Source organism: Chrysemys picta, chromosome 2 (assembly GCF_011386835.1).
Source record: "Chrysemys picta bellii isolate R12L10 chromosome 2, ASM1138683v2, whole genome shotgun sequence".
NCBI lineage: Eukaryota > Metazoa > Chordata > Testudines > Emydidae > Chrysemys > Chrysemys picta.
In genome coordinates this window covers 227,365,640-227,378,001 of record NC_088792.1, presented here as the reverse complement: position 1 = coordinate 227,378,001, position 12,362 = coordinate 227,365,640, and positions in this window count along the sequence as shown.

Below are 12,362 nucleotides of genomic sequence, written 5' to 3'. Positions count from 1 at the left end.
GTTAAAACCGAGACCCTGTTCATTATTATGGCCTTTTATCTTGTATGTTTGGAGGGCAGAACACAACTGGGCAAGTTCTGTTCTGCAATCTCTATCCCTTTTTCCCTTCCAGACAGCCTCTTCCTCTCAATCCAGCACCAGTTGCCAGGACCCTGCCTGGGCTTAAAGGGAGAGAGCAGGCTGAAATGTACTCTTGCTAATATCAGTGGAAAATCTCCAGATGCACTGTGACACAGGGCATGTTATGTACTGTATCTGAGGACACAAGTGGACATTAAAGGTTTAAACAATACTAACTCCAAGTTTCTCAGGGAAGAAGAGAAGAGCAAGAGTCCTAGAGATAACAACATACATACCTTGAAGAAGCAAAGTAATGTTACTTTACTTTTCTGGTGTTTCTGGTTGCTTCACTTTTAATACATAACTGTCATATGTTTATATGGATACATTTATGCTTTTTTTCCATTCACAGACTATTTATATTAGATAATCATTGTTAGTCTGACAGTTTCCTTTGAAGTAAAAATCACCCAACCTAGTTATCTCTTTCACAATCCCAGCAGCCCTTTCCTGTATTTCTGCCTTGCTGATGAAGCAGAAGGTGAATTCTGTAACCATCTCTCCTTACATGTTAGCACTGAAGGTAACTCCCATTTCTTGGTGCCTCGATGTTAAAATCCAAGAGGCTTAACACAAAAAAGTAAATGCCTCATATGTGCAATGTTTCTACATTCTGGGCCAAATTCATCTCCAGTGAAACGCCACAAGAGGGATATCCAAGGCAAGTTTAGCCCAGTATTCTCAGAAAGAAATTTTTTTAAAAGAACATCTTGTTTCTGAGTAATTGCTGATCTACATAATCTTCCCCTCACACCTAAGGTACAAGCTTACAATTACTCAGCCTAGGAGTAAGCAGCCACAAAGGGTGCAGTTAGATCGGGGGCATCCAGCTAGAGTGGACTGCCCAAGCCACAATTCTTACTCGTTCGACTCTGCCATTCAGCTCAAAAGAAGTAATAATGTTGAACCCAGACCCCTTAAATACAGGTATTTCTTGCAAGACCCTTCCAAGCTTCTTCACAGGGAAAATCATGCTCCAGTTCACATGGGGAAATATGGCTTTGCTACAGCTGTCAGGGTGTGGAGTGAGTATAGGAGAGCTGTTTATTAAATGTTCATTTATTTCTCTAGGTTTCAAAGCCTTTTCTACAGTAGCTATTTTTGTAGTTTACTTGGAAGGAAAGAGAAATAGTGGCATTTGGGTACTAAGTGCACAATAGAACTGCAGTGTATTGTCACCTCCTCTAGACACTTGGGGTTTTCATGATTTACAAATGCTAAGAGAAAACCTAGACGTTTGTTACCATTCATCTTCTGATTATTGCTACTCTGCTGAATAAAGAGGCCTGTTAAGGTAGCTGAACCCCAAACCTGGTTCTATTTTGCAAAGCCTGTAAAAGCCTGTATTTATGTGGGGGGGAGGGGAAGAGGGGGTTAAAAAGAGAGAGATTTCAAACCATCTTTCAGTGCCCAATGCACTGCCTTCTCACAGCAAATCACAGTGTGCAGACAATACAGCGGGAAATCATGTTTTAGATAAGGAAACAGCTTTCATATTAAGATCCTCAAGAGGTTACTGCATATAAGGGGGGGAGGGGAAAGAAATTACCAAAATGATGATAAATAGCGTGTCATAGCCCATCTATAAATTCCACCTGCTGACATGGTTTAGTGGGCAGACATGAACCCCACCCAAGGGCGGAAAAGGGAAGCCAGCAGCAGGACAGGAAGAGGTTAGGCAAGATATGAGTGTACAGGAAGCAATAAAGGTTGTGGAGGTTTAGCAGGAGTCTGGTGTGTGTTTGACTGAATCCTTGGTTAGGGAGCAAACTTAACAACAATATCTGGTTTTGCATAGGAACAATTGCTCACTTGTCTAAATCTTGCCCTCAGTGCTGATCTCTATCAGCCTTCAATTTACTATTGCTTCCATTTGAGTCACAGTATGAATCAAGCACAATTCCTCCCCCCCATGCAGATGGTGTACGGAAAACACAATGCACAGTTTGTTTTAAGTGTGTGGCTTTCTTTTTAATTGAATTAGGCCTAATTTGTTCTTCCATTTCCTGCCTAAAGCTAGTTTTGCACTGTGCAGACAGGTGGTGTTTTCAAGGGTTGGGCAGACAATTTGGATGAAAACTGAAAGGTGTCTGAACATGCAGCATTCACGTCTGCCAAACTGAACCCAAATTTTGCAAGTTCAAGTTTGGCAGGCAGCAGTGGCATGAAGGCAAGCCACAGCGAAACAAAGAGAACACTCTTGGAGCCCAGCCCCAGGAAAAGGCAAAAAAATGAGGCCAGCTACTTCTGAGCAGCTAGGCAAACAGAGTCCATGTCTGAAAGCCAGTTCCCTGAGCACAGCCTGAAAGAATGTATGAAATGCCACACTAGATCAAATCAGTGGCCTCATCAAGTCAGGAATCCTGTCTCCTAGTCTGGCCAGTAACAAATGCTTCAGAAGCAGGAGTAGCACTGCTCCACCACAGACAATGATCATTCAATAACATGCCCATGAGTGAGCTTTCATTGTAAACTAAGCCAAGAGTTAGTGATTGTCTCATGCCCTGAAGCATGAGGTTTGATTTTCTATGCATTTTTTTTTATCATCCCCGGTAGTTTAACTGTGGATATACTTAATATCCATAGTCATGTCTAATATTTATTAATCCAGCTAAGCTTTTTTCTCAGTAATCTCTTATGGCAGTGATGTGTTAAGTATTTAGTGTTTCAGATTTAAACTTGTTGCTTTCATGTCATTGAGTGCCCCTTTATTCTTTTATTAGGAGAGAGGTTAACAGCAGCATTCAAATGATCTCTCTGTACCTTCCACTATTTTATGTGCCTCTCTTACTTGCCATTTTTCTAAACTCAACCAACCTCATCTTCATCTCAAAGTCTTTCCACACCTCGGATCATACCTTTTGCTGCTCTTCTCTACACTTAAAAATAATCTCTGCCAGGTAACCTTTTTGAGGTGAAACTGACTAAACCTGAATGGAGTATTCCAGTTGAGGACATACCACTGATCCAGTCACAGAATGACATTATAAAACTTTCAGTGTTAGCCTTTAATCCTTTTCTTAATACAGATTAATGAGGAAGCCAGGAACCTATCATCAGAATGTTCCTTAAATGGAAGGAGGAGTTCAGGTTCTCTGAATTCTGAGCCTTTGTAAAACTTTGTGTTTAACAGCAGAAACCAAATCTTATACTGTTATCAGGGTCAGTTTTATCTTATGCATAGACAACTCAATGGGCATTTAAGGGGGTAATGCTATTTACATTCTGGTCCATCAGAATTTTCAATGTTCAAATTATCCTTTGCCTGCCATCTTTAAATAAACTGCTGAGCAGCATGTTGGCACAAGGTGAATGCTAGCTTTCACTCCCCAGAGGTGGCTGCATTTCAGTGGCAAGTGAAGGTGTTACCACTTTGTATGTGTGAAAGTATTTTGGTATCCCTCTCTCTGTGTATGGACAACATTATTATATACAGACCTCCCCAACTCCTGCACCTTGCACAAATTCTTGGTGTATAGGGACAGCCCTATTCTAGGAATCGTATAGGTTGGGGAGGCCACTTCAATCAGTTTCCTCTGCGGCTCTTCAGTATTGCCATAGAAACAGACTAGGTGTTTACTGTTTTATCCCAGAATGCTGTCCCCTTTTGATACCCTGCCCTGCAGTATTGAAAACGCAGTGGTTTTATGCTGAGTGACTTAAAATGGGATGCCAGAACTAAATATGAAAAAAGCAGATTTAGGAAGGAGGGGCTTTAAGGATTTAGAGATAATTGAATTTAGTAGACTCAGTTGAGCAGATCCTGTTGGAGTGATTTTTCACTCCCTTTAAAATGCATGCATACTTGGTCAGAGTACCAGTGGTATATCATATTCCTGCTTTCTTATTTTCTTCTGTTTGTACCTGAATCCTAAAGCTTAGAAAATGTGTATCCAAGTGTGTTTAGCTTTGTGGTAGGCACTTGAACTTTAAAAAGTACGGGAAAAAAGGAGAAGAGAAAGGAAAGAGGAAGAGGAATTTCAGAAGATCTGAAAAGCATGTTAGAAGGAATCTGACATGTAAAGACTAACAGGAACATCAGGAAGAAAGTTGTTTGTTCTGTCTGAGTATGTCATTACTCAGCTATTACTGCAAGATGTTATTGCTTTGCCTTGATTATTGTGATTGACTTTGGTTCCTCTGCAAAATATAAGAAACAAATATTGAAAATATAAGAAGAGAGAATGGTGAAAGGAAAGAAGAAAGAAGAACAGAGGGGTAGGTATATTTAAGAGGCATAAGAAGAGACCTGAGGTAGCAATTTGTAATGGATTTCCATAATTGATCAGATTATTCAATAAGTAAATATAGTATATTGTGGATAATCTAGAAACAATCCCTCTCTTTTTAAAGTTACTGGATGGTCTTGTAGTTAAGGTAGTGGAGAGGGATTCAGGAGTTCTGTTCCTGGCTCTGACACAAACTTTCTGTAACTTTGGGCAAGTCCCTTAATCCATCTGTGCCTCTCTTTCCTAGCTGTATAATGGAGATAACACTTCCTTTCTTTCACTCTCGGTCTGTCTTGTCTATTTAGATTTTAAGCTTTTGGGGGCATGGAAAACTTAATACATTTTTTTTTTCATAGATTCATAGACTTTATGCCCAAGAAGGCACCAGTGTGATCATCCAGTCTGACCTCCTGCATAACACAGGCCATAGATCTTCCCTGAATTAACTCCTACTTCAAGTCCAGTAGCTGTGGTTGAAATAGGGCATATCTTAGAAAAATATTCAATCTTGATTTCAAAATTTCCAGTGATGGAGAATTCACCACAACACTAGATAAGTAGTTCCAGTGGTTAATTACACTCACTGTTAAAAATTTGCAACTTATTTCTAGTCTGAATTTGTCTAGCTTCAAATTCCAGCTATTCGTTCTTCTTATGCCTTTGTCTGCAAGACTGAAGAGCCCTCTGTTATCAAAGTTCTGTTCCCCGGGTAGGTATTTCTAGACTGTGTTCAAATCACCTGTTAACCTTTACTCTGTTAAGCTAAACAGATTGAGCTCTTTAATCGCTCTTCTCTGAACCTCTCCAATTTTTCAACATCCTTCTTGAGGTGTAGACACCAGAACTGGACACAGAGTTCTAGCAGTGGTTGCAGTGTCAAATACAAAGCGAATATAACCTCTCTACTCCTATCTGATATTCCTTTGCAAGGATTTATTGCATTAATCTTTTTGGCCATAACACTGGGAGCTCATGTTCAGCTGATTATCCACTAAAAGTCTTTTTCGGAGTCACTACTTCACCACACTTCACCATCACCAGTACGGATAGAGGATTATGTTCTCACCAATGTAGAAACATTCACATACTTGGGAAGCACCACCAGCCAGGACAGTGGAACAAGCCAGGACATCCAAAACAAAATCAATAAAGCCAGGAACACCTTCAGGAGCTTAAATAGAGTCTGGAAATAATCAAAATAAAACACCAAACCAAAATCAAGATCTATCAGAGCTGCGTACTTTCAACATTAATTTATAGTGCAGAATCCTGGGGAATGAGAATATATGACAAGTCCAAACTGTCTTCATTCCATAGAACCTGCCTCAGAAAAATCCTCCGTATCTTTTGGCCCAGAACAATCTCAAACCAAGATCTATTGACAGTGCAGCCAAGAGGATATGAGCACCATCATTACTAGGTGGCATTGGAGATGGATTGACTGATTCCATCACCAGAGTAGCGCTAAGATGGACACCTGAAGGCAAGTGAAAACAAGGCCACCCAAAAACAACATGGCGAAGAGCTGTGGAAGCTGAGCTGAAAAACCTGGGGCACAGCTGAGGAAACATAGAAAGACTTGCCAGAAACAGATAGGAGTGGATGAGCTTCATCACTGCCCTTAACGCCAGAGGTGTAATGGGAAATGATGATGATGATGACTTTACCATGATAGAGTCCCCTATTATGTCAGTATAGCCTGCATTCTTTATTCCATGAAGTATGACCTTACATTTGACCATATTGAAATACATAGCATTTGCTTGAACACAGTTTATTGAGTGATCCAGATTGCTGTGTATTAGTGTCCTGTCTACTTCATTATTTATCACTCCCCCAATCTATGTGTCATCTGCAAATTTTATCAGTAATGACTTTAATTAATACTTTTATCAATGACCTGGAAGAAAACATAGTGTATGGTCAAGACCCAATAGCTGGGTGCCCCAACTAAAAACATACGCGTTTGGTGATGATTCCTCATTGACAATTATATTTTGTGACTAACCAGATTTTAATCCATTTAATATGTGCCATGCTGATTTTGTATCGTTCTAGTTTCTTAATCAGAATCCCATGTGGTACTAAATCAAATGCCTTTCAGAAGTCTGAGTATATTACATCAACACTAGTACCTTTTATCGGGGGTAGCCGTGTTAGTCTGTATCTACAAAAACAACAAGGAGTCCGGTGGCACCTTAAAGCCTAACAGATTTATTTCGGCATAAGCTTTCATGGGTAAAAAACCCACTTCTTCAGATGCCCTTTATCAACCAAATTTATAATTTCATAAAAAATTATATGAAGTTAGTTTGGTGAGATCTATTTTCCATACTAGATTGGCATTAATTAATTATTTTAATTCTTTGTTAATCAAATTCCATATTGGCCGTTCCATTATTTTGTCAAGGATCCATGTCAGGTTGGCAAGGCTATATTTACTTTGGTCATGCCATTTACCCTTTCTAAATATTGCACTAGCTTTCTTCCAGTCCTCTGTATCTTTCCCAGTGTTACTAGATTTATTAAAAACCTGTGTTAACAATCCAGAGCGCCTCTTTATCCAGCTCTTTAAAAACTCTTTGATGCAAGTTATACGGACCTAGCAATTTAAAAAATGTCTGCCTTTAGTAACTGCTATTTAACATCCTCCTTAGTTACTATTGGAATGGAAAGTATTTCATCATTGTATGATATGAATACATTGGTTTTTTTCCAAAATACAGAATAGAAATATTTTTGGATACTTCTGCTTTTTTTGCATTATTATTGACAAGTCTACCATTTCCATTTAATAATGGACAAATACCATTGTTAGCATTCTTTTTGCTCCTGATATTCTTTAAAAATATCATATTATTTTCCTTAACTTTGTTGGTCATAGATTTCTCCTTGTGTTGTTTTGCTTCCCATATCAATTTTCTACAATTTCTAGCCTCTAATTTATACTCCTTGCTAACAACTTCCCCTTTTGTCCATTCGTTAGAGTTTTAAAAAAAAATATTGCTGTTTTCTCATCCCCTCTAAGCCAGACTGTTTTTTTAAACAGTGTAGCCTTCTTTCTTGAGTGTGGAAGGGGGTTTTGGGGCATCAGGTAAAATATTCTTAAACAGTTCCAAATTATCATTCACATTTTTCTATTTAAATTCTTTCTCCCAGCTGAACTGGCTCAGAATTGTTTTCAGCTTTGTAAAATTGGCCATTTTAAAGCAGAGAGAGAGAGAGAGAGAAATTATACAACTTTAAAATCTAGCCTCTAGTACCTGGTTCTTGTTCGAAGCTCATTGGGGCACGACAGCCTGTGTGTGTACAGTGCTTGGTACAATGGGGTTTCCATCCCTGACTAGGGGCCTAGTTACTATTGCCACACAAATAAAAACATCCACCTAGAACTTCACAATTGAGTTGTGATGTACATTATGGCCTCATGGAACTTCAAGTTTGCAATAGCACAAATCAGAATCATATCCTCCTACTACAAAACTGCAGGTTTCCACCATTATTTGAGCTAGAGGATCTCTATTAGCTGTTATTGCAATAGGCTCTGTGGCACACAGATGAGCAGCTTGGATCTCATGCAACAGAGAGCACTGATGCTCAAGTAAGCAGAATCTGAATGAATTCTCCCAACAGCTAGCTGTGGGGTGGCGGAGACATCAGGAGCAAACTGTATTTACATGAACACACCTCTGCTAAGATATCCAGCAGCGTTGATGTTGGGTTATAAATCACTTTAGTACTGAATGCAGGGGTAGTGAAATACTGTTACCAATATTGTTGTCATTATTGTATGAATAAAGGGGAGAGAAACTGTGCTTAACCTGCCGCGAATGAGGGGGTCACCCTCAGCTGAAAGGACCTCGTTAAGCCAGGGGCTCGAATGTCGAAGCCTTGTAAGTAAGAGGAGTGGGGACAGGTGTCCCAGCCAGGCCTCTCCCCCAGGGGCCCAGGTCTGCTTTAACCTATTCCTCCCCACTGTTCAAAGAAAGAGCTAAATAGGCTTCATTAGGCCCCTCTTTTTTATTTTAAATCAGGGGTGGCCAACCCAAGCCTGAGAAGGAGCCAGAATTTACCAGTGTACATTGCCAAAGAGCCACAGTAATATGTCAGCAGCCCCCCAGGCTCACAGCGCCTCCCGCCCACTGGCAGCACCACTAATCAGCACCTCCCGCTCCCTCCCCACACCTACCAATACCTGTTTTGAGGCATGCAGGAGGTTCTTTGGAGGAGGGGGGAGGAGCAACGGCATGGCAGGCTCAGGGGCGGGAAGGGGTGCAGTGGGGACAGGGCCTGTGGCATAGCCAGGGGGTGAGCAGTGAGCACCCCCTGGCACATTGGAAAGTTGGTGCCTGTAGCTCCAGCCCTGGAGTCGGTGCCTATACAAGGAGCTGCATATTAACTTCTGAAGAGCCACATGTGGCTCCGGAGCCACAGGTTGGCCACCCCTGTTTTAAATGCTCAATCAGAGCTAAAATCAGTTGTGGTAGGACTGTGTTTCTGCCCAGCCTGCAAAGAGCTGAAAATTACTGAGAGACTGCTGTGCAGAGGTCATAGCAGAGAGGCAGTGGCAACAGAAGGTGACTATCAGTCAGCTGGCAAATGAGTGGCTGGTGAGGCAGCGAGGAACCGTGGCTGTGGCACAGCCAGTGGAGAGGAACCGCAGCGGTGGGACGGCTAGCCAAAGCATATGCTCAGATGGTGGAGCAAGCAAGGTGCCTTTTTCCCTTGGTGAGAGGTGAACTCACACAGATGCACCTCTGAACCCTGAATCCTCACTGACCAAGGACAACCACTGTGAGTGGGGTATGGTGTGGGAGCCAAGAGGGGCACAGAAAAGGAACTTTTGGTTGTAGAATTCAAGAACATAAGGCAGAAGGCACTGCCCCACGCACTCTGGGGTCAGTGTCCTGCTCACAGTTTTATTATTATGAATCCTGATTGTGGCATTTTCCCTAATTAATGTTGGATGACTTCCCTCCTTTCATTAGAAATTTCTTTCCTACACTTACACTCTCAGAGGCACCCAGGGGTGGTGTGTAATTTTCCCAGGTTACTGGGTGGGGGCTCGAGTGGGTTCTGTGTTGTATTATTGAAAAGGAACCACTGGACATTGAACCTGGCCCTGGTTGCTGCCGGCTTCACTTGGCAGAAGGGTTACACTCACATATACTAACCAGCTCTTTAAAATGCTTTACAAGAAGGCATTGAAAAGGGTAAGGTACAGTGACATTTTCTGATATCTTAATCCTGTATTTGAGACTGAGGGATAATTGAAAAAGGGTGTAAGAGTGGAAGAAAAAAGATCATAGAGAAAGAGAAAATTCTTCAGAGGGATTCAACAGATCTTATATTGATCTTTGTGGAAACCTCTACCCACATTCCTAGGTTTAACTTTAATCTCTGTTTAAATGTACATAATAAGGGCCAGATCAGCTGGTATCAATTGGCATAGCTCCACTAAAGTCAGATTTGCTACACTAATTTACATCAGCTGGGGATGTGGCTCTACGTCTTTTCAAGATGGGAGATTGATTCTCTGCACAACCTCTTCTGTAAAGGAGTGCGATTGCAACATACTTCCAAAAAAAAGAAACTCACACTTTCTCCTTCTAGTGATACTGTGGGTGGAGGGTGTCATCTCTTTCTCAGCATTATTAGTACAATGCCAAAGCTTAAATGGAGTAGATGGGAACACATCCCATTAGCCATGAGGGTGAGATTTTAAAAATTACTAGACTAGAAAACTGCAAAATGATCAAGAAGTGAAAACAAAGTAATATTAAAGTGAGAAAAGCTAGGAAATTCAGAATAAGGGCATAAACACAACCCTTTCCCTTCCCAATTGTGTCTGGAGATTGCAGGGCTTTCCAAACAATGGATGATTTCTCATTTCATATGTGTTGCAAAGCCTATTCACGAGGTGATTGTGTAGATGAAAATGACTTCTGTTTAAATAGTAGCAACAAACAAATATAAGTCAGGCAACGGCCCTTTATAAGTCAGTAAAATATTAATAAATTGCACTTCTAACATGGATTTCAATCTCAAAGCATATTGCAAATATTAACTACACTTCAGAACCTCCTTTGAGGTCAATTAGTATTATGGGTGAAATTCTGGCCTCATTGAAGTCAATGGGTATTTTGCCTTTATAAGCTATGTTCCAATTCAGAATGAGAAAAACAAACTTCGGCCTAAAATGTCTTATAATAAATGAAGGCAAACAAAATAAGAAAGAACAAAAGTCTCCAAGAGAGAGCACTGTGAATATGTCTCCTCAGTAAGAGGGAGTCTTCAGAAATTCTGTACAAACTCTGATCAAAATGGCTGCTGGTTCTACCTACAGGCACACCCAGCACCACGTGTCTTTTTTGGTGGAATCTGCTGGATGCTAAGCTCTTTGGAAAATCTAGCCCTAAATGTGAAGTACATGGAAAACAAAGTAAACTCTTTTTAGGGTAACCATACATCCTGTTTTGGCTGGGACAGTCCCTTTTTTAGGTCCTGTCCTAGCCATCCCAACTTTTTTGGCAAAACTGGACATTTGTCCTGTTTGCTCTAACCAATTGATCAGTTGGCAAAAGCAAGCAGGACAAATGCCCACTTTTGCCAAAAAAGTGAGGTGGGACCCCTAGCGGGGCACAGAGGAATGTGTCGGGGAGGGGCAAGCAGCAACGCCAGCCCCACACTGGAGGGAGGCCTAGGGAGAGCAGCTTGGGCCAGCCGGCCCTACATTCGTGCAGGCTGCAGGGGGGTGCTGCACCAGGGGGGGCGGGGGGTTGCTCAGGCTGGGCGATGGGATGTCCTGTTTTCCCTTTGGGAAAATATGGTCATCCTAGCTCATTTAGGCCCAGATCCTGAAATCTGGTACACATAGGTCTTTATGGAATAGCATTGGCTACAGTGGGACGCTGTAGAGGCCTAAGACCCTGCCCAATCACAGGAGCCTTAGATTGTAAACTCTTCAGGTCAGGAACAGTACCTTCATTAATGTTTGTAAACTGGCTAGCACCTGGTGGGCACTACTGCAAACTAAAGAATAATAAATTAAAGTGTCTATTAAAAATAAATACTAATAATTGCAATTTCATAGCTACACACACCACAATGCCTGTTTAACAAATGGAAAACCTAAGGAAAGGGTAAGTGACTAGGTCACAGAGACAAAGTAGGTGAGGTAAATATCTTGTGTGGCTCAAAAGCTTGTCTTTCTCACCAACAGATGTTGGTCCAATGGAAGATATAACCTCACTCACCTTGTCTCTCTAATATCCTGGGACCGACACAGCTACAACTACACTGTATAAAATCACTGAGTCTGTCAAAAGCAGAGCTAGGATTAGAACCTTACATTTTTTACTCTCAGTCCTATAGTCTAACCACTAGCCACACTACTTCCCAAAAAGGACTATACCAAGGTAAAGCACTTAAACAATATTTATTCTTAGAATGGAGGAAAGGAGACAAGACAACACAGAAGATTGTTTTGAAGATTTTTTTAAGTGTTTAAGTGAAAACAGACTTTGCCAGGGAGTTACAAGTTCCAGTCCTTTTCTTCAAGTTCAAATAGCCGCCTTCTGGTTTGGCTTCCAGCATCAAAGTCCAGTCACAGAGTCTTCATTCCGGCAATCCTATCACTTCTCTAGATCCAAATGTCAACATGCTAAAGTGAATTGGCACGGTAATATAAACTCATTCCTGGTAAGACTATGACTCATTTCTATCATGCATCACAAAAAATTAAAGACAAGACAAATTGAAACACTTATGTAGAGAAAGAGTTAGAAAAAAAATCGCTCCTAAAGCAATCAGTCTTTACAAATGGATGCTGAAACTGGACTTATTTTGCTCCTGATATTATAATTGTTACAACACAGAGCACCAAACTCATTAACAATAGTATGATATCACTCACAGAGTAAATATTATACACTGTATTCACACCAGTGTTTTGCGTAAAAGATATCATTGTTAATAGTACAGTGTCTAATATTACACAACACAGTTCAACAG